Source organism: Clinocottus analis, unplaced genomic scaffold, assembly GCF_023055335.1.
Source record: "Clinocottus analis isolate CAN_PGR_092001 unplaced genomic scaffold, fCliAna1.0.p SCAF_18, whole genome shotgun sequence".
Taxonomy (NCBI): Eukaryota; Metazoa; Chordata; class Actinopteri; order Perciformes; family Cottidae; genus Clinocottus; species Clinocottus analis.
In genome coordinates, this window is record NW_027175909.1 from 8,892,881 (window position 1) to 8,920,847 (window position 27,967).

Sequence of the window (27,967 nt, forward strand, 5' to 3'; positions counted from 1 at the left end):
AAATGAAAAGAAAATTACATCCATTCAAGGGTACATTCCTCTCATTCAGATGAGAATGTGAAATCAGTGATGGGAGAATTTTTGGGGGGGCAACGGAGGGGGGGAGGGAAATACTGCCATTTTGAATCATCCCATTACTAATATGATAATCAATCATATCAGCTTTAGCGGTGACAGGATATGACTGGGGGGATGATGGATGAAATCTCATACAGAAAGATTCCGCTGCAAGGGAGGTCGAGTCTCTTCGGGTGTATTTGCTGTAAATGTTCAAAGCGTTCAGCTGTGTGTACTGTTGGTGGGTGTTCTGCAGCGAGGTGGAGGTCTAATAGCACATGTACTCAATGTGATGCTTTATGTTTGTACTCCACTACATGTCAGGGGTGTTGTACTTCTTCCTTGTTTGTAATACAGACCAGAACTACGATTTCATATTAACAATGGCGCTTCACAAAACGAGAGGAATGAAACTAGAAAGTTTGGTGTATGTACGTGCTAGTGAGGTGGAGACTTTGAGCTCAGAGACTGGGAAAAACATAATTTTGCCAAAATGGCCTTTATCGATTTTGTAACATTGTGTAATATATATGTATATATATATTGATTACTATTTTCAAGAAAATTCTTCAAGTTTTCTTAAATTTTAAGTAAAGAAATATAAATGAGGCATGATCTAATGCTAACTTCATTTTATGTATTTTGTCCATGTCGTCTCTATTTCTTCTCGTTTTAAAGTGCATAATACTAATGGATTATACTTTATGGATAAATTAGGTCAGCCGCACTCTGCTCTATCTTTGACTTTACAAAATGAGTGGATTACTCTTTCAGCTCCTTGGCTAGATAACAAAGTTGTTGAACTATATGCCTAATCTTCATTCTTTTAAATCTGGACCGTCATAAATCCCACATGGTCAAACACAAAGGAACACAGTGAACTTCAATCAATCCTTCAACACGCTTCTCGCAATCAACACAACCAAGATATCAAGCCTAACAGGCTGCCAACTCCTACAGCTCAGTAATTACATGTCTGAAAAACAACAACAACCACCTCTTTGGCAGAAAGAAAAACATAGACACGTACTTACTTCAACACACATAAAGGACTTACACATGGGGAGGGAGCCATGAGGAAGCTGCCTTGAGATGAGCGGTCTTACAGTATCTGAAGAAATGCGGCGGGAGGGATAGCAAATTAGCTCATGGCTCCACTGGAACCAATTAATTACCCGGGTGTGGGCATGTGTGCGTGTCTGTGTGTCTGTTGAGTGCATGGCCTAAGTTGGTAATTTGCCCCGTTAACGCCAGAGACAGGCACAATACCAGAACGTTATAGCTTTAATGAGAGGGAGAGATGGGTTTGGTTAACGGCAGCTGTTTTTTAACACCAGTAAGGATGCTGCAGAAGTAGTTGTTGTGTGTTGGTGTGCGTGTGCGTGCCTGCCTGAGTCTCAGTCTCCCCGAACATGTCTCCCAAGGGTAAACTGGAACAACCGAGGAGCGCAGTCGGAGACGGAGCCCTCAGGCATCCGATGTGATCGTGTCTCTGCTAGACCAAGCAAACAGATGGAGGATGATCTATCTCCCCCCTGTCTCGCCTCCATCTTTCTATCTGTGTGTCTGTCCGCCTCTCTTTCTTTTTACCTTGTGCGAGTGACGAGTCTGAAGGATTGCGTTTCAGCGAGAGCTGAATGGACTGGTCCACTCTGACAGTTTGCCTTCTCAGAAATACGGACACATGAGACTTGAAGTCACTCTCAGATCCAATCTACACACCTCAGCCTCAGGCAGCTCGTGTCTCTGGATCTAATAAGGCCACGAAACGGCAAAAACTTCAAATACGGAGTGTATTACTTCAGTGATTCTTCTTCTACCTCCTCATTTACGCTCACTTCTACTGGAGCAGGGCCTAAGGGTAAAGACTTTAATTGGGCATTTGATTCCCAGTTGGAGTCCAGAAGAAGACTTTATTAGTCAGTGGTACAATTAGGAGGCACCGGATTTGAAACATATTGATTCAGCATTCAAATACACAGTATATGTTAAATGCACTGTGCATATTTCATGCACAGTAACAGGTACAACTTTTTGCAAGCACCTGCACTTTCAACATTGAACCTAAAGTTAACTAAATCAAAGTGTTGTGTTCAAGGATGTTTTATATTTTTGTTTAGGTGTACAGTGTTTTAAATAAACACATTGACTGTAAATATAAATAAACACATTGACTGTAAATATTATCATTTCGCTGATGTATCTTTAGAGATTCTATTTGAATAAAGTCAGTGGCTCCTCTTGAGGTCACTGGATGCTCACATTAAAAAGAGCTGGTTAATAAGCTTATTTGCATCCTGTGAAGATGGGAGTGAGTAAATCAAATGATCTGTGCTGTGTCTTTGAAATTTAATGCATTAAAAGAGGCTAACTTTTAACATCAGGGCTCAGTGATTAGGATTCTGCTGGGAGGCGGTAATTGCATTTCCTTCTGCGTGATCCAGTGTATTTTCCCCAAGAGAGAGGCCGGGCTGTTTTTGAAGAAGCACAACAACGTACACATCTCGCAACACACTCTCTGAGGGGCGAAACCGCAAAAGCGAGGAAGAGCAGGGGCAACAATCACAAATATGAATAGATGGGTAAATGTCCATCATTACAGAGCTGCATTATGATGTCCGTGTAGTTGTTTTTCACTTAACTGGTTTGATTCATCATTACCTCAGCAGTGTACAATACAAACTGCCTTGTTGTTTCAGCTCTCTACATTTATTATAGGTTTTTGTTCAAAATGACATATTGACATAAATGTCATAAACAACACATATTTTACCCCCCAAACAATTGTGCAGCAGTAAAAACAGTGTGCAAAATACCCAGAGGTAATCTAGTGGTCCCACCTACTGTGCCTACTGCTCCGATGTGATGCCAGATTACGTTTTACACAGACTCGATATGCAACATACACGATTTAAAGGATGCAAGCCGAGGCCAAAACTAGGCTATACCGGTTTTGCAAACACGTTACCAGTGCAATAAGGTTGCTTGTACAACTACACAACCACACAACGACTACATGCCTTGCAACAGGACCACTAGCCTCTCTCTTTTTAACCCTACACACACGCACGCACGCAAACACACACACACACACACACACACACACACACACACACACACACTTGACTGTTGCTGTAAAACAGAAACAAATCTATTGCTTTTCAAGTTGCACTAGGTAACGTTATGATGTTATTGCCAATTATAAAGTGGCAATTTTTTGAAGATTTTTCCAGCAAACCCCCGAAATGTTGCTGTTGAAGGGGCTCTTCAGTGTCAAACAAGTGTTCTCGAACCCTCCTGACCCCCGCCTTTCACACACTGTGTAGCAAGCTTAAGACCGCACCACAAACATCCCCCAACATTATCCCACCCACATCAACGGGAGCCATCATCTTGATGCGGAGGTCCAAAGGCTTGATGATCAGGTCGTCCTTCACGATCTGTTTATTAACCACCGCGACGAAGACTTTTTGTAAGTAGATTTCCTCTGAAAATGCCATTTGAAAGTACAAAAGAAGCAGTGCGTTTGAGCAAAATTTGACAAAGTGCCAAGAAAGACACACTGTTAAATACGGGTGTTGGCCTCATAAGGAGTTGCCTGTGGAGATAGAAAATGGTATCATCTGTTAACCAAATTAAATGGTGAACTACCACTATCAGCATAAAACAGTACAATTGAAATTTCTCTCTAACATCTACACAGGAATCCATAACGTTCCTAATATGTGACACGCTTTCATAACAGCATGGAGGTGGGGGGGCATTTGAGATGCCGCCGCACTTTGTAGACAAGGACAGGAGGGGAGACATCAAACTTCTGAGGGAAATATAAAACTGAGGCTCAAGCAGATTTTCTGCCGGTGACATTATTGATGCTGATCCCTCTGCGCGTCACGCTACACTCTTACTAATCAGGTCTCACTATGATGCTTCCACACTGTCTCTTTCTCTGATCAATGACACTCTACGCTCCTTTAAAAGCATGAAACTTCAGACAGTGAGCGTGACCTGCACGGCTAATCGCCTCCGACAGCTACTAAATCATCAACATGCCGCATGAGGTGGAAAGAGGGGCGGAGGGAATGTAAAGATACAAGTCACAGGTGTGCACAAGTAAAGACACACACACACAGACACACACACAGACACACAGACACACATGTGGCACACTCTGCCATATTTCACTCACAGAGCTAGACAGACTTTTGCTTGAATATAAGCATGCACAGACACACACACACACACACACACACACACACACACACACACACACACGCACACAGTCAAGTCTCTCTTCAGCTCATGCCAAAACTGCCTTGCAGCAACAACGCCGCCTTCTAAGACTCCACACGACAAACATTTGTGAATATTTGAAGACGTCACAGTCAGAAACATAATTGCACATCTTCGTGGTACGTTGCCACTGTTGCCCCCAAAACACCGACAACCCAACACAAGTTCCTCTAATTGACCTGAATGAGCCATGTAAGAAATAGAAATCACTTTGATAACGTGTCATCACTTCCTTCAGTAAAACTGAGAAAGCGACAAGGATTCGAGGCTACAAAGAGTGAGAAAATACATCCTGTCTGTCTGCGAGCCAGTGAGTGTGTGTTCAATGTCGGGACAAATCACATATCAAACAGACTTATAAAGCTGCAAATTGCAAGATATCGCACGTGAAGTATGTCTTTAACATTTTTTTTTTTTTATGTCTGGGTAAAACTACAAAGATAGAATTATCCAAAACTCCCCCCTCCTTCTCGCTGGGAGGTGGGTGTGGATGCTCTGTAATTGTTATAAGAATGCGTGTGTCAGCAGAGCAGGTATACAGTGGGGGAGCAGATGTGTGTGTGTGTGTGTGTGCGCTTGTGTGTAAGTCTGTGTATATGCACTGAGCGGCTTAAGACTTCTTGTTGGTGTTTAATGAGTTTTGTGCGGGAAACTCCAAGGTTTCCAGGATAAAAGTGAGCCTCCGTAGTCTCTATTTGGGCCAGCATTAACTCTCCGTTGCTGCAGGCTCCTCTGCTAACTTGATCAGGCAGGCATGGGCCAGGTGCTTTGTGCCCTCACTTCACTGAAATGAAGGCTCGCACAAGGGCAAGCTAACACAAACACACACACAGTAGTTACTCAAAGGGACACACACACACACACACACACACACACACACACACACATACACACACCATCTTTCTTTGTTTTTTCTTTTTTTGTTTTAATACTTATAGGCCGAAACAACCACACCCAAAATGCCGCATGGGAGCAAACACAATACCATCCAATCAGCGGGAACAGCTACATCAACCTCCCGGAGATGAAGAGACACACAAGCCGGTATGGCATGTGTCTATAGCTGTGACAGGTCTAATTTAAGCTCACGGCTAAATACAGTACAGCGCAGAAGCTGCCCTTGTGAACCAAGTTTCACGACGCCTTTGATGGCTCAACATCAAAGCTGAATATCACCAGTTTTAACTCCAATATATTAAATCACTTTCTATGTTTAGGTTCTGACTCCTATTGCCGCAGAGATGGGTGGGAGGGAGGGGTGGGAAGTGAACTTTTCCTCACAATGTATATTAATGCAGCGTATGCCGGAAGAGTCTTAAGTCACACGAGACGCTCAGCTCGTCGACTGACCTACATTTCCTAGAAATTATGGCGTGTATTTTGGAATAACTTCCTGTGTCATTATGATAACAATTACAGGTTGGGGTCCTGGTTAATACCCCTTCACTGCTCTAAATCCCCCGGAGTCAGTGGCAAAGAATACTCGGCGTATATAATGTGTGGTCTCCATTGGTGTTGACGCACCAGCCCTGGGGTCCATCTGGGCTTGATTGTAGGCCAAAAGCAGATGTTCCTGCCCATATGTGCATGTGTGTGTGTGTGTGTGGGTGTGTGTGTGTGTGTGTGTGTGTGTGTGTATATGTTTTCCTCACTATACCCTAAAGCATGTGTGTGTAGAATGTGTGTGTGCATAGCTGTCTACCTGACCCAAATGTATCTATTACTGCTGAAATACCTCTTTTTTTTGTGTGTGTGTGAGTGTGCCTGACCCACTTGTATCAGTTTATGTTTACTTGCATGTTCCTCTGTGAGCGTGTGTTTGAATCTGTGCCTCCTTATATTTATTTTTACATTATATTCTGACAGTGTGAACAGCTGCTGATCTGATCTTCTCTTTTGGTAAATAAATGCCTCTTCCTTGATGTGTGGTCATACTATAGAATGTTTTTTGTTTATAATGTTTGTAAAAAAAAAATGTATCTAAACCCTGAGGAAAGCGTGTGTGTGTTTGTGATTAAGTGATTAGGCTCATTCTCTGAACCCAGCTTCTCAAGTTTGAGGATTCTCCGCTTTTTCTGTTCTATATCAGAGTTGATGAAATATATTTTTGGACTGATGGATAAAATAAGGGTATTTGAAGACATCTCCTTGGGATCTTGGACATTTTAGCGAGTATTTTGATGGTCACCGTGATCAATTGAAAAGTAATCAGCAGGATAATCAGTGTTTGCCCAAACTCTGGTATAAAAAAAAAGAAAAACTTCCCGACAGGATGTTGAATCAACTAATAAGCTTGCTTGACATGCAGGTCTGCACTGCTCGAAGTTGAGGTGTGTGCGCACATCATCTCATTTGCGACCCATAACACCCATCTCGCAAAGACATTTACATGCATCCCCACAGAGGGATGATAGCTTGAGTGTGAAGATTTCTCAGTAGGGTTTTGGGATTATTTGGATTTGACTACATGCTTTATCTTAATGGAAAAACAAAATACCATTTATTTCAAGCTCTATTGATTACATGCCACTTCTCAACCAGAGGCATTATAATCAAGCATTTTTGCATTTAGTGAGCCTAATTCCTTTTTTCTGCTTCTTAAAACATCTGAACAAAATCCCCCTCACGATATCAACATGTGTTGCAGGTTAGCAGCAATTAAACAGGGAAGACAGATCTGCATCTAACTGTGAATACTCTCATATAATACATATAACCAGTTGTAAATAGTCAACATAATGCTGCATGTTAAAATATAAGCAGAAAAGATGATATAAGTGTTGAGCTCTTCTTATGTTCTGTCCTGTGTTATTAGGTGGTCTGTAGTATTATAGCTGTCAGAAATCAAAAAATGCATTATTAAATGGTTACGCGGACGTTTTGCAGCCATTGGGCTCAGAAGGAATTCAAGTGTATTTGTGCGTGACGAAGCATTATAGCTGTGCTGCGATTTACACTGCCTGCATATATTATATAAGTGACTCCTTGTGAATGAGAGAAAATAAGAAAATACATGTGAGCGAATGCATTGCTCGGCTGTCTGGGAAAACCGAAACAGTGGGAGGTAATGGCTTTCAGACTCACGCTGACCCGCTCTTCAGAAACATGGAGAGGTGCAAAAGACTGGAGAGGAATAGTCGAGAAAGTCGTTTAGGGTCACTTGAGGTAGATTACTGGAGAGAGGCCGGTAATAATGAGAGGAATAGAGGAACAAAAGGATGGAGGAGATGCAGTAGAGGATGAAGAGTAAGAGGTTGGATGAGATGAAATTAAGGGAGGGACTTGGATGGAGAAGGTTCAAGGCGAGAGGAGAGGGGTGTTAAAGAGGTTAGGTGGGAACAAAAGGGGAGCTGAGTGAGGCGGAGAATGGAGAGGATTAATGGAAGATGAGTTCAGATGGAAGGGAAGAAAAGAAGCGAGGAGTTTAGAGGCACTTCAGAGAAAGGAGTTTGGAAAGTGTGGCTGTGAAGAGTGCAAGGGATCTCCATGAATAACACATGGCATGAAACTGCAATTCCTCACATCTCCAGCCTGGTGTGTGTATGCCATGTGTCAGGAGTGTGTTCCCACCGAGGTAATTGAATCAGGACATGAAAACAACAGAGGAACAGACTCAGGGTGAGGCGGTCAGGCACAGCTGGAAAAGCAACAGTCCCCCCCACCCCCCATTTTAAACTACAGGGAAAGGAAACACCGGGGGGAGGGGAGGGAGTATCTGGGACGACGATGTCCAGAGAGCTGACTCTCCATGACCTTTCACGGGCGCCACAGCTCCAGGTGCAACGCAGCACACGTCTCTTTCCCATTCAATTCTATTCAAAATTCCCCATGTCTTTAAATAAAAGAGTCTTTGCCCATCTCCTCTCTATATGTCTGTATTTTCACCAGCACACCAGGCTTTTTTTGTTTTGTTTTGTTTTATGTAAACTGTGACTGTTAGTGTCCATCATGGTGTGAGATGATGACAGAATGGGTGAAAATTGATTCAAACTCGCAGAAAAATACCTATAACAACCCCGGTGCTTTTCCAGGTAGGAAAATGTTGCAGGCGAAGGAGCCAAAATTGGATGAAAAGCAGTTTGAAGCTCCGTTTGCGGTGCATTTTTTTAAATCAGGTAAACTACGGCTATTGCAAAAAGGGGAAATTGCTTGTAAAAAAACGTCCACTCTGCTACCTCATGCCTCAAACTGAAGAAATCTGGAGTGGAGGTTCATTTTGTGAGCGGCGTGTAAATAAACATCAACAACACTAGGTGTAAATGAGCCTAACAGGGAAATAAAAAAAGTTGGGTTAGTCGCTTATACAGCTGGCCCAGACTGTTAATGTCTGCACTTTTTCTATTAGCCGGGACCCCCTGGCTGCCTCATACAATTATGTTATTCTTCTGGGGCTGTGAGTGTGGGTGTCTGCATTGTGAGACTGTGTCTGGAGGTGATAAAACAGCAGAAAGCACATAAATAATGACTTAATGATCCCCTCCACCCTTCGCTGTAATGATGACAATGGCGTTTTCCAAGCCGGGAAGCCGGTGGGGGAAGGCGGGGTAATCCACATGTGGCTTCCAGGTGCAATAGACTTCAACTCTGTTCCCTCTTAACCTCCCAACTTGCCATTGACATCCATCTTTTATGACCCCGCCATCATTGTGAATCCATCGATAACATGTATTCATCCTGTTACAAATGTAGAAATATGTACGTGTGAAAGCTTTCTGTTCTCAAGGGAACGCTACAGCCAGATGATCTGCGTTAATCAACCCGACAAGTTGCTTTCTTGAGTCGACAGAGAGTGTGCGAAAAGGGAAAATGTGTGTAAGAGGGAGAATAAAGGAGAGAAATAGGTAATTTTGAGCGACAAAATGTGTGGGAGCAGACCCAGAATCAGACGAGCAGCTAAATTACAGTCCAGCTGCTAAGGCAGAAATAACTATGTGATTTGCGTAATTGTTTCTTTATGTGGTTTCTGCAACACAACAATAGCAGTAAATCATGGGACTGTACACTGCAATTAACATCCTTTTACGTCTTCACAGTAATCACGCTCTGTGGCTAAATATGACAATTTGATCACTTGTGTTAGAAATATTTTCTCCTCTGCAGCTTTTTAAATAATTTTCACAAAACCTGACCCGAGTGTCCTTTGCAGCTTATGCTCAGAAAAGCATAATTTCGCCAAATGAGTTCAGGCAGGAGTCTGACTGTCATTGACTCACGCTGCGATAGAAGAGAAAGACGACTAAGAAGCGCTGAATAGTGAGAATCAAAGCTGAATGACTGTAACCTGCCAATTACTATAAGTGCTTCAGCTAGAACAGATGATGAACTCTGGATATCTTATATGGTGTGAGATCACATAGGTGCTCATTTCCAATTATAAAACAAACACTAAGCCAAGAAGAAACACATATTTGCAATGAGAAAGTGTTAATTATGATATATGCGGCTCAGAGGGGAGAGACAATGATAGGTTACGTTGCATCTCCTTGCGTTCAGATAGACCTGACACCACCTGTGGGACTGAATCCGTTCCAGGAAGACGAAAGTGTTGCTGTTTCATGCCTGCGAAGACACAACATTGGCCACACAACCGAACACGAGGGGTTTTAGTATTCTTGAATAAGTTACTGCCTCGCTCACAGATCCTGCTGCCAGGCAAACTCTGACCTTCCCACATCAGAGGGAGGGCCAGCGAAAAGATTATTTCCCTCTGGGGATGAATTAAGTATTGTATTAATATTATCATATTCGGCGCGGAATGAGAAGGTGGGTGGGAGCAGAAACAGGGTTGAAGGGAAGGAGGAAAAGCGTCCTCTATTGTCTAAAAGATATTTTGAATGGTTTGTGTAGGTCCAAACTTCAGGGTTTTGTAACACCAGCATCAAAAGAAACCAAACAAAAACTCAACTATCTTTACCTCCTGACTGTCAGCTGAGCAACAGTTTCCTCTTCGTAGTGTGCGATACAACTCCTTTTGTGTGTGCTTTTCTTAAGTCAATAAAAAGGACGTTGACCCTGCAGGATAGAATCCCCTTTTGCCCTTAACCGCTGCAGAGAAGGGAGTGATTTCTACCAAGAAAGCCTTTGGGGAACAGCGTGGAGTACAAAATAAATCAGGATGCCACAGGGCCCGTGCTTCGGAAGGGCAGAGGTCCGTTTTTAATGACAAGAAGTGCACTCCAACAAAGTGTTGTGGACGGGCAAGTCCAGAGGAAATGTATCCTCTGCGTAGGCGTTCCTCCATCACTGCGCCTTTTCTACAACAGCTTTAGTCCAAAACAACCATGAAGCTTTCCTGCAACACAATCCCTTTTATCCTTCATTTATTAAGATTTGACTGAGCTGATCCCGACTTAGCCTCATTAATGAAATTGTCTTTTCTTCTTTTAGTCTGCTGCGGACAGAGAAAGAGAAGAGTGTTTTTCAGTGGAGTTTGGGGTCAGACCTCTGGTCAACCAGTGGGGCCAGTCCCATCTCTGAGAAAGTGAAACGAGAGCCTTTCCTTTCAGTCACCACGCCTGACCTCCAGAGGCCTGACACGTGCACGTAAGAGCAGGGCTGCATGTGAAATAAGCAGCAGAACTAATAATATTCCTAGTATTTGCGAGTGTTTGATTGTTTTTGATATCTTTGTTACTGCCTGGACTCGCTCTGGTTTGCTTATTCTCTGCGGTTTATTTGCTCATATCATCTTTTTGTCTATCTGACCGCCTCGTCCTCCGTATCTCGGTCTACATTATAAGACGCTGCAAGGTTCAAGGCTTGTCTCTTCTGTTATTAAGGCACACAGCATACTACCTTAACGTGTGTGTACACTGGGATGTGTGTTTTCAGACACTTTGGTGTTTGTTTGTATTTGAATTTTCTGTGTTCAACGCCTGACAGAGGAGGCAGGAGGAAAAAAAAAACAGACATCTTATCCCAGAGAATCTTTAAACAATCCACTTCAGTCCCAACAGCGCAGAAGAAGAGAGTCAGCACAACTCTTCAACGTAACTCACTTTTCTGGGGAACACAATAAGGTAGAGCTGGTGAAAAGAAACATTCACTTGTTTCATGAAAAAGCATAATCAGAGCGCCGTATGAGCCAACCAACTCAAGAAAAGCACTCCCCTGGCAATATCACTAGAAATACTCCATTGTCTTTTACAGCAACTAATATCCTTATCGCGGAGGCCCAGTACCTTGCTCTATTTCTAGACTTAATGTTCCACAACAAAATATCCCTTGAAACCAAACTCCCACTTGTGTATTATAGCATTCAACTCTAAATGACCACTTCCTGTTGTGCAAAGAGCTTAAAAAAGTCAAAGTCAAGTCGGCTTATAATACTGTCAGTGTGCAACAAACACAATAAGGTGTTCACCGCTGGAAGATAGCCAGGCAGGTTTGTAACTGAGGGCTTATTCTTCCTGATGGTTTAGTCAAGAAAGACTGAGATGTTATTCAGGAGGAATAATATGTGGTCTGCTGCTCACAGCTGCTGGTTTGGATTAGACCACACGTCCTCCGTGTGGTTTCGGCATCAGAACTGAGGCAGCATTGTGTCTATGAAGCAGGGTAGACTACACATTCGCATGTGTGCCCTACACACACCACAAAAGGGCCTGACTCATGAGGGTCCCATGTCTGGAGTGTGTGCAGTGCTTTTGGAAAACAATACAGTCGGTGTGTGTGAAGGAGAAACCACGCGACTGTGTTTCCTGACTCGCTTCACACTCTTTTTTTTTTTTGCCTTTTCCTCTCCCTTCAAAGACTCATATGTTCGGTTCCAGACACACAATGAACTCAGAGGTCTTTTCATTAATAACTATGTAAATTGCTGAAATATTATCTCAGCATCTACTTTATTAAAATCACATTTGATTCATGTTTAATTCTAGCAAGTTTTAAGGAGAATATTAACTGTGAATGAAACAATGGTTCAATCTCTCTGCTGCAGAGGACGTGGAGGGCTGTTTTTCTCCCCGTGTAGTGCCTCAGCAACCTCCTGCAATAAGGGTGGCAACGCGGTGATGAAGGAGGTGTCGAGATCCCTCACTTATTAAAAGTATCAACGCAACAATGTAACAATACCAGTCCATCATTCAAAATCACAAATATTATCAGCTAAATATGGCTCCTGTGACTGACATAGGTATGTAAGGTCAGTGGCATTTCAACCGTAGGATGAAATTGAGAAGACGTGCGTTGATGAGGAAGGAAAGAAGATAAAAACAAAGTTCTGTGATATAAATTACGAGAGATCTAGACTTTCCTTTGCAAGGGATCACCTGCAAAAAGATTGTGAACCACAGGTTTAATCCTTCACATTGTATTGTATTTTTAACGCCGATCATGTGTTTTTTTTGGTAAAAAACAAACAGACAGAAGAGGGTGGCGTGTTCCCTTCTTCCCCAGTGGAAAGAACGCCTTCATTTTCTCTTCATCTTGTTTTTTTCCTCTCTGTCAGAGCTCCCTTCTGTCTCTTCCCTTCTCTCGCTGCCTGTGCTTACTTCTCCCTCTCCTGTCCTGTCCTTCCTGTCCGTCTGTCTTTCTGTCCCTCTCTGAGGACTTGTAGCGCTGACAGATGGATCCAGCAGACAGATACATCGGGGACCGGCGAGACCACTAGAACTCTTGCTTGTATATTTAACAATTTCCCTCGAACCCGCTCAGTCTGTGTGACAATCCTCACATCGGCCCTTATAGCGCAGTGTGATTCCTCTTCCTTTTTTCTTTGGCCTTTTCTCTTTCCACTGAAAAAGCAGCCGCCGCCCCTCTTTGTGTCTGTGAAACTTAAGTTCTTATATTTTCACCTCTATCTCACTTCCTCTCTTTATATCTCTCCCCTAATCTCACTCTGTATCTCTCTTCCGCTCCCATTTTTTCCTGCGTGGCCGAACTACAAGCCGTTATCTTTCAGATGTTATCGCAAACTTTCATATAAGGTCGGATAAAACGAACACAGCGCACTCTGTAATTTCATTTTTCTCATTCAAATGCTGAGGAAAGCGTCCTCCAGCAACCTCTTTTTTTTGAGGATATATCTCTGATTAGCCCTTCCTAATGATTTCAAAGTAGAGATAAATGTTTTCATTTGCTGAAGATTAAAGGATTTTCAGCATTTATATCCACTCATTGATCAAATTAGGGCTTCTCTGGCTGTTTGCAGCGGTGCAATAGATGAAGCTCAGATAGTTCTAAACACATCACATCAAAAGAGCTTCTTATCGTCTAATGATATGCTTTACAAAGATAAGACGCCGCGATGAGCGTCCCATGAGGAGGAAAAAAACTCAAACCCATGAAAGGCTCCAGCTACATTACCTCCTGCTGATGTGGAAAACATATGGCAAACACGATAATACACGACACACAAACAAACACACAGCAAGTCCCCGCACTTGCTTTAGTAATAGGTGGAGGCTGCTAATTTAGCTGTGACTATACATAGCGCCGCGTGTCAAAGTCTCGCAGGAGGCAGTCCAGTTCTGCTCTCACCTCCGAGGTTCGAGCTGCAGCCCGAAAGAAGCTCCTATAAAAGAGGAATATACGAGCTGAGCGCCGCTATCAAATGATGCTCTCGTTCACGTTTCAAAGTCATTCATCTTCCAGAGAAATGCGGCCGTGTGACGGCCCAGAGAGGTGGAGGGAGAAACAAAAGCGTGTGTTTCTCTGTGTGTGTGTGTTTGGTGACAACTCATGACTCATTTCACCCTTCAAATGGCCCTGTGGCGCTCATTCAGTCAATAAACAAAGAGCAGCAAAGCCTCTTCACTCGCTCTTCCTCGAGTTCTCATTTTCAAAACTCTCTCTTTTCACCCTCCGAACCCACACGCTCTCTCCTCGACTGCTCTCTCTGTCGCCTAAGTAGTAGAACAAACTCCAAACTTAAATAAGTTTACAATAATCGCTTCTCCTGTTGTCACAGAAGTTTGGCTCCATCTCTGTTCAACCTTTCAAACATGGTATTGGCTTGATCCCCGGTGAAAAAGAGGATTTGGGGATTATTTAATCGTGACCCAAATATAGTATCCCTTTTCTTCCTGTACTGGTGGTTAAAAGACAGATTCCTCCGCTATTTGAGTGGTTTTGAGGTTGTAGCGGAGAGCGGGACAGAGCTAAATGTGGTGTAACAGTGCTGGAGAGTGAAGGCTGCTTTAGCGCTACTAATTCCCTTTGACGTGCGGACATGAAACTGGATGTTTTACTCAGACCACAGTCATTCCTTCTCGGATCCAAGCAGCAGAAATAATGGCGCATCCGAGATCACACATCGCTTGTTTCCCTGCCGCACCGTGAACGCAAATTATTTCCTCCACCTGCCCCTGTGCTGTGTCTGCTGTTCAGCATGCGGTGGGAAATGATCACAGCTTCCCCAGCCTTGTTTTACAAGACGCTGTCCCACCAGAGAAGTGCTGCGTGTGTGTGTTTCAATACACAACACTCTTAACACTTCACTTCCTGCTCATTTCCTTAATCTGTCCTCATTTTTGGTGCGTGCTGTGTTTTCACTTTAACTCACTCGCTTCCAGCTGCTTCGCATTCTGGTGATAATATTCCTCGCAGAAAATACGAGCAGCACAACTTTCAGAGCTGACCGTGACGGAAAGAAACTCTGCTATATTTTTGCAATGCAGACTGTATTGAGGGTCTACAACGGACGCTAACAGGTGACATAGTGCATCCCACTTGATAGCATCCTTGCAATCCCCATGGCAACTGCTGTGACACTTTGGCCTTTAGAGAACAGAAGTGCCGTGAATGACAAACTTTTGTTTTGCCGACATTTTCGTTTTTGTTTTTTTTTCTTCGTGGCTGACGGGGCGAGGCAGTCGGATCCACTACAGGAAACCTTCGAGTAGCCATAGCAACATCACACCATTTTCTTAAACAACTGAGAACAGTGGAAATAAAAGAATTGTTTACTCATACCCTGGGAACTTTCTCTATTGTTTAGGGTCAGGTCAGAAATGGATCTAAATATGCTGCCACTAGCACAAATAAGCACTGGAAATGAGCAGACACATTTTGGAATCATCATCTTGCACATTGGGTTACAGTTACAGTCTTGAAATCAGAAGTGGCAGCAAGTACAAGGGGGGGGATGAGATAATGGCAAAGTGGTTGTGATGTATAAATAGCCCGTGGTGGTGAAGGGACAAAGCACAGCAGGGGAGAACAGCAAACCACTTCAGCTATTGTGTGAGTCTCCAAGTTTACTCGCATAAAAGCAATAAATCATCCACTGAGGAGGATCTGTACAACCGGGGCTTCCATGCAATTCACAGCCAGTAAACCCAAATCTTTTGTCAGGCCGTGTGTGCGGAGAGAAACTATCCCGAAGCCCCATCTTGCTGGTGTCAGATAAATAAGTAAGCAAAGGGCCTTAAAGAGCATCGAGGGGGCAGAGGGTAATGGCTGTTTGGTTTACATGTGCACGATAATGCCTTTCACTTCCACTCCCGACGGGGCTCGACCCCCGATGGGACGCCGAATCACAAAAGGTCGACGACAATGGGCTTGTCGTTCAACCGGTTTCCATGGCGACCCCGCACTGCCCGCTGAGGCCGCGAGGGTCATTTTCATCACGGAGTCCTCCCGGCTCGGACTAATTGCTGTGTTTGTGCCGGCGTTCTGTGTCAGTGCACGGGCAAATTCCCAACACAGTGCAAACATCAATCACGCTAATCATATGCTGCTTTTCAGTAGGCGCTGGAATGTGCGGCTGGTATCCATTACGACGGGCTGATCTGCCTCTGCAGCTCATCTCTCTCCACGGGGCCGGAGTGTAAGCGGAGATGTTGGTTAGGGCGGCAATTAATAATGATTTCCATTATTGATCAGTCTGCCAATTATTCTCTCAATCAACCATTTAAAGCTTGGCTGTAAAGTGTCAGAAAATGCCCACACGCCTCCCAAGGCCCAAGTGGATGTATTCAACGTTCTTGTTTTAATCACCCAACAGTCCAAAACCTAAATATTAAGTAGAATACAATATTAAGGAAAACAGAAAATATTCAAAAGCAATAGAGACATTTACGTGGCCTTCTAACATTCAAAAATTACTTCACATTGTCACCACTTAATTATCAAAACCAAACAAATAATAGGGGACATCTTCAAATGTCTGACCAGCCGTCCAAAAAATACATATTCCTTTTAAAATTACTTAAAGCAGAGAAACACAGCAAATCCTCAGATTGGAGAAGATGCAATCAATGTGTTTACCTTCAAAAAAATAACTTTATATATTATTAAAATAGTTGCAGAAACCGATAAATCGGACTGCAACCTCTAATGTTGTTTTCCCTCCGTGCAGCTTTCCTCTACAGTTCAGCTGCAATATAAACTGACTACTTTTGCCAAAAGGCATCATGTCACATGATTCCTTTATTCAGCATTTTCATTTCTCTATCTCTCTCCCCTTCTCTCTCTCTCTCTCTCTCTCTCTCTCTCTCTCTCTCTCTCTCTCTCTCCTTTTATATTTCTTTTTTTCCTCAGGGATTTTAGCATCCGACGTCTAATAAAGGCCCTGACGCCGTGAGTCCAAAGTAATTCTACCATCTGGATGAGGGTCCCTCCTTTCCATTGGTAAGCATAGTGTGTCAGGACGAGCGAGCCACCGCATCCTAGTGGGTCCAAGGCCAGAAGATCAGAGGAAGCTGACTGTGTTCATCAGAACTGCAGCTTTCAACTTCCGAAAGCTTGCGGGACCAAAACAACCAGCGACCCGTATGAATTGCAATGAAATGGAAAAGATGCTCTGGGTGCTTTATACTCTGGACACATCTGAGAAAGAATTTGCATGTTTTCTAAAAAGGTGCTCGCCTCAGGCTTTAAATAAACAAACAACAATGGCGAATAAGTGACTTAGTTAACAATCATGTTCAGTTCAGTGTGCACCTATCACCAGGATCAGGGCTGGAGATTAGCATTCATCTAATCCACTGCAGGACTGGTAATAACCAAGGACAGAGCCGTGGGGTAACTAAGGAGTAGAAGAACCACATATCTTATCTCCTTCACATAACAGTTTTCATCTCCAGCACAACCCTTTGTATATTTACCTTGCGTCAGCTTCTTGAATCCACCCACAGACAAATGGTGTCAGGATGGCTTTTGTGAAAGAGAAATGCTCGGTTTCATTTAGATTGAAAGAAAAGTTCAAATTAACTACTTGTGAAATAACTTTCTTTGGATAGTTTTACAAAACCGTAGAAACTTTCAAGGACTCAGCTCTGGTTCTACAATTGAATGGAAAGTCTGATGTTTGAGGTTAATGACTTGAAGGTCCTTCAAACTCAACAAAGGGATGTACGGAAGAAAAGAAACTTGGCACATCTATTCACTTTCATTAAATGTGAAAATGCAAGAATCAAACAGTACACGATCAGCATGTCTCGTAAAGGGCACACATTCTTCTCATCTCCTGGCACAGTGACGTCATCACACCAAAAGGCAAATACAATGAGAATCTTCAGGCTGAACGTAGCAGCAAATAAATTTGAAAGATCACTTCAGGAAGCAGAGACAAATTATCTACAGCCACTGACAAAACACGTATTCTACTCAGAAATCCTAACAGAACAACTGAGTGTAGACATTTCCCAACTTGCATTAGAGCTTTCAAAGCACTGACATTTCAGGACAGACTATTTTGGTACAATGCTAATGACCACATTTCCAATGCTTGTATTGATGCAGAAGACCTTTTAGACCACTGGTTATGATACCAGAGCCTCATCAATTGTCAAAAGACATTGAAAGGGAAACTAATTCGCAGGGATGGTTGCACTCTGCCAGCACCACCAAGTGGTCAGGCATAGCAAGGCAAAATGCAAAACTTCTCAAACTGATTGTTTATCTTGTGGGCTTCATGGTTTGTGGATCATTTAATTCACCAATCAATCAATCATGTAATTATGTGATATTCTGGCAAATACCAACCCTGCAACATGTTGAACTTCTTTTAACTTGTAATTTGACTGTGATGAGAGAGCAGCAGGAAAAGCATTATTAAAAGTCATCGGTTTATTTTCAGTGGAAAATGGCAGATTTTCAGTGGAAAATAAACGGAATGTCTGCAGAAGCCAGAGATATGTCTTAACAATAAGGACAATCTACAATAAAAAATGCGCCGAGCCTTACCAAGTGAGGTGCCCAACTCCCGCTCATCTAGTAGGGAGCGAAGCTGCGTGTCTTGCCCCGGTGAGAAGAGCGGTACGGAGAAACACAAAATAAAGATGAGCTGAAGAATATAAATCCTCCGTTCTGCTGCGTCTCTCGTCAGAAATCGACCTCGCTAAAAAAAAAGAAAAGAAAAAAAACTCCTTCTGTCTCTGCAGAGATTCCTCTGAGCTTCCTCTCACCCCTCCGGAGCCCCGTGTGCTATTTGTGCTCCACGGAGAAGCGCTCTGTGCCGGTGGCTGCTCGGCGCACGGGTTGTAACCGGACACCGAACTGTCGCGCTGCGCCACAGACAATGTGCCTCCGCTCCTTTGGGTTGGTGGGGAGCTGGCGGGGGGAGGAAGAGGAGGAGGAGGAGGAAGAGGAGGACGCGGGTGCCAAAAAGCCAACGGCACTAAAAAAAAAAAAAAAAAACTGTCCTTCAACTAAAACAGTCAGAGCTTGTGCACAAAAGGCCAAGCGGAGTGGATGTGGGCGACGTGTCCGGCGCTCGCTCCCAGTCACAGCTGCGCAGGTTTTGATGGCTGAGGAGTGCGCCCCCACTTCGCGCGTCGGGGAAAGAAACGTGGCAGCGGCGCACAGCTGTCCTGCAGGTGGAGGAGAGGAGTATAGCCCACTAGCTGCGAGGGCTACAAGTGGGATGTCTGACATTTGGAAAAGTTTAGCTATTTTGACAGCTTAACCTCAATATGCTCTTTTGATTCCAGCGGTTAGTTCCCATGTGGGTTGTCTCTACCCAAGAGGGGTCAGAGGTCAACATCAGCCAAAGAGCATCAGCCCTGGAGTATCAGCAAGGGAGTCTTAAAGTAGCCAACATTTGACCATAAAGCACTTGCTGTGGACAGACAACCAAAAACATTCATAAAGTATTTTCCCCTGCAAATCCGAGAAAAATGGATTCAGTTTCAATGATGCTTACTGAAAGTGGGACTTGAACCCTGGCACGCATATCTGTCACCACTGGGAAACAGCTGTCCAATGTTCTGGATGAAGTGTTTTTACCTGCTTTACAAAGCTTACACATTCTTTTTAACAGAGAAAATGACAGAAAAGAGATGTATTCTTCCACAACAGCAAATTATAGAAAGTTAAAATATGGCATGGCAGATATGAGTGTGTTTGTGTTTGCGTGTTTGTGCCTGTTTGTGTGTGTGTGTGTGTGTGTGTGTGCGTGAGTAGAGGGGAGTAGCGACAGCATTGTGTTTTTTTGTGCCTTTGTATATTTTAATAGCAACATCCCCAGTTCATTTACCTATTTATCCTCTGCTGAATGAAAGCTGCTTCTATCAAGCTCCAAAAGCCCGACGAGTGTCGTAAACGGCTTTAGGGCTACGACGGCAAGTGTGTGTCTGTCTTTTTGACAGACACGAAGTGGAGTCAACAACAGCCTATTAATACGCCTCTTCGTTTAACAGGAAAAATGCTTCTGTGAATGCCCCGGCTCCTGTATACCCACATCTTATATTCAAATCAGGTTATTTTCATAAAAATGTAGCTACCCACGAGGGGGAAAAGGGGCAACTGTGGGAAATGCGTGGGTAACCTTTTATTTTCTGTTGCCGCTCAGGGAGCTAACGGAGCTTTTTTAAAACATGGGAGCAGATTGGATGAAGGTGTGGCACGCCAAAGGCCGTGACAGAGCTTGGCAAAACAATAAATTAAAGTGCAACTAAAGTGCAAATGCAAGTTTGAAAAGCATCAAATATAGTTTCATCCACTCGACGTGCTGTGACCTTCAGAACTTTGTTCTCCTCGCTTCAGGAACTCTTTTACTCTGCATTACTCTTGTACTTCTGTACAATAGATGTTTTAAAAGCATAACCCACAGAGCTCTGCGCTTCAGAGTGAGGCTTCAGCTCTGAAGCTGTACCGAGAGAGAACATTTCATGAGTAAAAATAATGCAGTGTCTCTGAATGAGCCATCAGACTCAGTGATGGATGCTTTTGAGTACATTAGTTCATGATGGGAGGCCGGAGATGAATGAATCAGACTGACAACATGGCTTTCAGGTCTCCTCTGGGGTGAGCGTGTGTATGTGAGTGTGTGCACGTGTGTGTATGTGTGTGTGTGTGTGTGTGCACATGTGTTTGTGTGGCCACCATTGTTGCTCAGCATTCCTGGTTTTATGTCAAGCAAACCAACTCAAGTTGCCAGGCAACTACAAAAAAATGTAGTTTAAGAAGAAGTCTCTTATATTTCACCTGGTTGTATAAGATCTCCGTAGGGTGTATTTGCGTGTGTGTGTGTGTGTGTGTGTGTAGGTGTAGGTGTGTGTGGACACTGTGTGTGTTTGCCTAGTGTTTGATCTCTAAGCTTTTTGAAGAAACAGGGTATTTTATTATTTGTAGTCTAAAAAACAAAACTAAGTGCAGTGACCAAATCATATTTTCAAAGCAATGTCACCCCGAAAGAAACTGAAGGCCAACGTTACAGAAACACCAGACATAATGAATATGAGAATATTCCTATCTATTTAGCCTAAATAGTCTATTTGTGTTTGCTTCTTGTTCATCTGATGGCATGTGTGAACACTTTGTGTATCTGTATGCAGTGATGGAGGGATGGGACATGCTCACATCGGGCCACTCCCTCGCTCTGGTGCCAAACCTCGGTTGAGCGTAGCCGAGCTCTCAGAATCCCTTTCTCAAACACGCCATCTGTTGTGCAGTTTCTCTGCCGTTTTCGAGGCCCCGGGTCAGTTCTCACCTTGCTTAAACAGAACCAGCCAACCAGGCCAGCCACTGGTACATGCGAAACACACACACACACACACACACTCACTGACACCTCAATGCAAAACCTTCACATGTGGGGGTTGGGATACGGGCACACTCTGATGCTTTCACATATGCATGATTGTGCAAGAATGACTCAACACGAGTGACTCGGGGAGGTGAGAGGACAGGTGAGTGAAAGAAAGAAGGGGTCATTCCCCAGAAGCAAAGGAGGAGGCGGGTGGAGGGGGGCAGGCCGGGATGGAGGGAGGAACATGAAAAGATAGAGAGACTGAGAGAGAGAGAGAGAGAGAGAGAGAGAAGGAGAGTGCAAAACCGGCCAGCTGTGAGAGACTGCAGTCATTCCTCACGCTGAGCTCCATACCTGCCGACTCAATGAGCCATCCCGCCATGCAGCAGGGCCAAAGCCATGCGATTTCTCAGGCTTACTCAGCCTTACTGCGCCCCTACAGCAGCAGCATCCAGGGCCTTGTAAAGCCAGGACTCCACAAAGTCTACTTTCACTGCCACGCTCCACAGGAGGAAGGATTGGTCAATGATGCCATAACTGTCACAGTGTCAGAGGAAGTATGTCGCAGACAGCAGGGACAGCAGTTCTGGAGGTGACAGACTCAGCAAGATTATTAGGAGGATGAAGTGTGTCAGATCTGAGATTATACCTTGACCTCTTACTTCACGCTATAACGAAGGATGAGGATGTCGCTCCAGCGGTTGGTCCACCACTTAAGTCCAGAATGACATATCTTAACAACTATTGGTTTGATTTAGGTACATGCAGACTTGCGTAGATATTCATGGTGCCCAGAGGGTGAATCCCGATGACTTTGGTGAATACCGACTTTCTTTGCTGCTCCACCAGCAGATCAAAGCTTTCACTTATCCTGGTAAATATCTCAAATCTTTTGTCACAAAATGGAATGAAGACGTTCATGATGAATCTTCAATACTGAAGTGCCAGAGGAATATGGACATTTTTATTTGTTGTGGAATACCTCAAAAACCAACCCAGTTGCCAGAAAAATGGGTTCCCACAAACCACAGCATACTTTACATTTCTGAACAAAACAAAACAGTTTCAAAAGTTTGTTTCATATTAGCATTGGCTCAGGTTAGAAAAAAAGATTGTGTTCAAATAACCACTGTAAATAAATAAGCGTTTTGGTTTCACACAGTAAACAGCGGTCTCCTCGGTGAAAGTCATCCAGTGTTTGTTTAAACCACCCTTCCTATACGTCTGAAGTGGACTTTCTCGCGACTATACTCGTTATTATACTACGCAACTTTCAATAACGGGGGACTAGGTTGCTCGAACCATTGAATGGATGACCATGAAATCCGATACACACATTCTGGTTCCACTCAGCATGAGCTCAAACACCTCTCCATTAACTTTTCCTCCAGCACCACTTTAGGTCAAAAATGTTATTTCTCCAATACTTTGATTTATGACCAAATACCTGCAAAGCTATCAACATCCGTCAACCTCAGCTGTACTTTGTGTTTTTTATGCATATTGAGCATGCCAACAAGCTCAACTCAAATGATGAACAAACATGACACCTGCTAAACATCTCAGTGTTTCATGTTTGCATGCATGTTATCAGCCTCACACAGCCGCTAGCGTGGCTGTAGGCTCTTCATCTCGTTTTACAATTTAATACCCGTCAAAGTCAGTGGGAAAACAGAACACTTAACTGAGTGAAGTTTATACTCCCTGTTCTTACTTATAACATCATTATGGAAGTTTACACCATCTTCATCTTATTTCTGTGCGTCACAGGTCACATCAGCTCGCTACAATGCAGTGTAGAGGTGTGATCGAGTGTTTTAGGGCCCGGTCCGTCCGAAGGTAGTGAATGAATGGACGGCGTGAGATAATGAAATGCAGCACCGGAGTCCAGTGGGGTCATCTTTCTCGCTTTCTGCCCAGATTCTGGCCGGCTGTATTAGTCTTTGTCCTCCCCTCTATGGCCCATGATGGATAGCAAAAAGAATATGGCTGATGGTGAGAGTTCCTTTTTTCTTCTACTCTTCTTTTTTAGTGTCTTCTTTTTTCACGACCACCATTAGTAAAGTGGCAAAGTTAAGGGCTGGAGAGATGAACTCTGTGAAATTCAATCATGGGAATTGAAGGTTTGGAGGCGTGAGGTCTTGGCCCCCATAGGCAGTTTGGAGATTGCCTGAGATTAATTAATGTCAAAATGGAGAGGGTGAGGCTGCAGAGGACAATTATGTATGTGACTGCTGGGCATGGTGTTCGCCATTCACAGTAAAGAGTGCAGTCTGCTGATTTTCTTCTGTGTTAAGATGATATTTTATTCCCAGTCAGTAAATTTGTGACGCCAAAAGCAATTTAAGTGAAGATAAAGTAGGCAAAAGCTACCCATGGCTAAATGGATAGAAAAATAAAGCCACTTATGTAAGTACTCAAGGCGCGTATAATCCAGAGAAGCCACAGTGGGGAAAACTACCATCACCTCCTGTGCATTGTAATCTTCTGAAGGCAGGCCCAGAGTTAAACGGGGACTACCAGTCAATTAAATAATTCATATAGCTCAAAATTGTCCAGTCAAAACATATAAACCACCATCTTTGGCGTTATTTATATATAAAAAATAAAAGGATTTTGTATTACTTTGGCAATGCTTTCAGCTCTAATGAAACTTTATCGGCAATGAATCATCCTGCAGTCACTGCTACTTTCCCACTTCCACTTCAGAGTCAGTGGAGATTTACATCCCAGATTAAGCAGACAAATAAACTGTTTGCTGGTCTTCGTGGCCACAGGGGGCCAGAAGTGATTGTTTACCAGCATCGGTCCAACCGTCTCAGAAATCAGTATAAAATCCTTCAATTTCAAATGCGGCAGAAGCCGTTTCTTTCAACACACTATTTTGTGTTTCAGGGTTACTTCACTGACTTCTCGCCACACAGTGCAGTCTGTTCTCTCGATGCACAAATGTGTCCTCGATAGCTGAAGGCACAGACATCACGTATAGAAAAAATATAGAAATGTGCATGAAATACTTTGTGTCGTTCTCTCCATCTTTCTCACTCTCACGCGTAAACACAAAAAGAGAGCTACACCTTCAGACCGACTGATGTAAAGGGAGTTTGCGTTGGTGTGAACCGTGATGCACTCTAAGCAGGTGTGCGAAGGAAATCAAGATTGGCCTTCTCGCTACGCTGCGTTTCTATCTCCAGAGTTTTGGAAACCTTGATTTATGTGTGCTTCCTAGGTCTGCAGAGGAAAACGAAAAAATGTCAAAAACCTGAGGGTCTTTCAGAGTTTGTTAGTCTAACGGATACAGACTAAAGAAATTGAAAAGCTTTGAAAGAAATGTTTAATTTTCATTCAAATATGTGTAGCACAACAATGGCTTTGTATATTACAGAGCTAATCTTCACATTCCTTTCATAACACTGACGTTCATAAACCGCCCCATTAAAAGGACGGGAAATAAGCAACTAAGTTGACAACAGCAACGACAACTTGAATTCACTGATTAATATCATACTAATTACTTGGATATTATCATTTCTTATTATTCTCAGTTATGCAAACCTTTTTTTGTATAATGAAGTTGCAACATGGCACAGGAGCTCATTAGAAAGATTGCACTACTGAAAATACAGACATCCATCATCTCGAATACGTCTCCTGTAAGGGCCAACTGCAACACGCTGTAATAAGCTGCCCGTTCTTCTCATGCTTGTGCTTGGGTAATTGTTTTTGCCTCACGTTGGACAAGTTAATTAATTTAAATTACTGACAGTTCTCCAGTTGGAGGTCACAAGTCAATGCTGGAGCAGGCTGTGTGGAAGAGGTAGAGTCTGTTATTTATTTTTCCATTTATCAGAAAGAAATACCTTTACGTGTGAGCGACGACTTACCTGTGAGTATATTTCGACACACTTCTCTCTGCAGTTGCCTCAAGAGCTGCTCTGCCTACTGATACGAGAGAGTGGGATCATGAGTCTCGCTGTCTCCACACAGCGGAACGGGAATCGTCAAAATGGCATTAGAAGATGGAGGCACCTGGTGGTTTTCAGGAAATTTAGGCCACTCGGCAAAAAGAAAGAAACACTTTTTCTTCAAGAAATTCTTTTACTTTGGCTTTGAACAAGCCTTTCCCCCTCCTCCCGCCTCCCGGAGTCACTTTCACCTTTACCCATCTCTGAGGCATGCCTTTGCACAAGATGAAAGCAAACGTCTGAACACTTCAGTCAGGATACGCTAGACAAACTATATGGAGACAGCTCATGTGAAGTAAAGTGCCTCTAAGAGCAAGAATTCAAAGGAGAACAAGAGACTACCGACAGTTTGTAATGGTTTAATGGTATTGGCCAGAGTGCATGCTTTTGCACTAAATTTAAAAAGCATCACCACATGGTGGAAGATTTTTAAAAGCAGCATAGCCTGTTGAGCAGAGGGTTTTGACTGCGTTAAGTGGGCATGATGCACTGCGTAATAATGAAGTCCCATAACTAATCAATTCTGGTACATGGTAATAGATTCAAAGGTGGTGCCACTGGTACTTAAACAACTATTCTGCTCTTGTGAGAGTTGTCGACCGACTTGCAATTTTTTTTTAGAACAAAGGGGATTTTGTTAGTTTTTAATCTAATTTTGAACACCTCTACAGTCTGCAGTCCTAAATGTCACACGTTCCTCTCATTCATTTGAACAGAGCGCGTCCAGCAGTGCAGCATTGGTGCCAATAAAGATGAAAAAAATTAAAACAAGCTCAACCCTTAAGATTTTACAACTTGACGCCACCCGGCAAAGTGTCGCATTGAACAATCCCAATGTTCATCTCACAATCGAGACAAATAATATAATGATTGCAGTACCAATAAAAGCTGTAAAAACAACTTCTTGAGTATAATAAATGCTTGATTGGTTTGTTGATGTCTGATAAGCCTGAAGGTATTGACCCCAAAAGACTTTCCAGAGCACTACTCTACCGCTACAGGTGGAGGGCAAAATCAAAAAGGTATTATACTAAGCAAAGTCCAAAACAAAAATAAACACTGGTACGGGAAAGAGACACTAGAAAACTGCAACTACAGCTCGAACGTGAAGTACATACATGCGAGACAAAGAAGACAATCTTGCAACTGACAAGGGGAAGACACAGACAGCTAACGAGGCACAGGTGAAAGCAATTGGGGCGTGGCTTAACAATCACTCAGGGAAGGCACACCATGAGTCTGGGGCGAGAACAGGTGAAGGGAATCAGCAATCACTGGGAAGACACACACAGAATACACAAGTTACGTGTTGAGAGATTTCACCATTAGACACAAACGTCAACCTCATGGACGCACTATGCCTTTAAAGTAATGACATGTTTGCAGTAACCATTACTGCAACTGCATCAATTACAAAATACGATTACTTCAGCCACAGTCCAAAGTGAGCTGGCATCAGCTGGTGAATATGTTGATTACGTGAGATGATATTCACAGCTTGCTTTTATGTTGCGAGATTCAATATCAGATCTCAAACAGGTTTCTTTTTATCTGGTGATAACAGCTTTTACAGCATTAGCAATAATCAACTTCCTCAGCACGCAACACCTAATGGAGATTGCTCCATATGTGAGATATTGTGTTAACTGATGCCAGGAGATAAATGCCGCTGTGGTCTGAGTGGGGGGAGACAAATAGCTTGTGGGCTTTTCAAAGATATATTGCTGTGTGAATCATACAGGAGATAGATCAACGTATATTACAAGCTGTTTGCAACAGATTTAAAGAATTAAATATTAATTTCCTCCCAATCCATTATTAATTCTGGTGTTCATTGGATGCCTGGAAGAGTCAACAGTGGAAACAGAGACATTCATTCTGAAGCCCATGTGAAAAAAACATAATTTTCTTTTAGAAGAACAGGATGTGCTCTATTGCATTATATGGTGACGACACACTTCATCTGTGCAAGTCTACACTTAAGCAGCATAATGCAAATTATTTCCTAATTCTAGACATGCACGCTTTTCCAAGTGTGACTCCTTGGTAGGAACAGGCAACACAATGACTAAACAGCCTGACTTCATTGAGCCAAGAGAGAGTTTCTCACTCCAGCGACACGTGTATTACCATAATAGCTACACGGGGCCCCATCAGCACACTGATTGATTGGTTAATTGCTCAGTATCCCTCAACTGTACCCCGATGGCCGCCGGGTGTCGCCTCAGGGATTGTGGGATTGTGTCAACATTTCCCCATGCCATCTCATTCATTCCCTCTTTCTGCTACTCTTCTACAGAGCGTGAAGCATGAGATTGGATTTACAGTGTAATGGAATAAAGCACATTGTTTCTCTTCTGTGAGAGAGGAGGATAAAGCCGATAAAACCCCACACTTGCCCAGTTGGAAAGTTGATCAAAAGCTGCGCATACAGGAAGGCAAAATTGTGTTGGGCCCTCTCCTTAAGTTTACTTCCCTTTTGGTTTCTTGGTGCTGTTGTTATCGATTTGTTCTGCTGTCTTATGCCGGGTTTTAGAAGAGGAGCAGGACTGAATAAAAGAGGTCATCGTCAAGAGATCAAAGGCTCTAATTTAACAGGTGTTGTGTTTTCCTCCAAGAAGCCTGTCGTGCAATTTGTATAGAAGTCGACGTGATGAAATTCCTCCTCGTTGGTTTAGTGCATTGTTGTGGCAGATGTGATGCAGATTATTCACAACTCTTGGCATTCATGCCACCC

At 43.3% G+C, this 27,967-nt stretch overlaps 1 protein-coding gene across 2 annotated transcripts in view; it reads right to left on the reverse strand.

Moving 5' to 3' along the window:
• The window catches only part of sema5a (sema domain, seven thrombospondin repeats (type 1 and type 1-like), transmembrane domain (TM) and short cytoplasmic domain, (semaphorin) 5A), a 105,721-nt gene extending 86,717 nt beyond the window's left edge, over positions 1–19,004 (reverse strand). Inside the window, exon 1 of one of the 2 annotated variants that reach the window (XR_011077786.1) lies at positions 18,481–19,004. The gene's annotated coding sequence lies outside the window, so the exon portion shown is untranslated. The remainder of the gene's footprint in view (positions 1–18,480) is intronic. The other variant, XM_068581859.1, reaches the window with a different exon arrangement.
• Between the last annotated feature and the right edge of the window lie 8,963 nt (positions 19,005–27,967).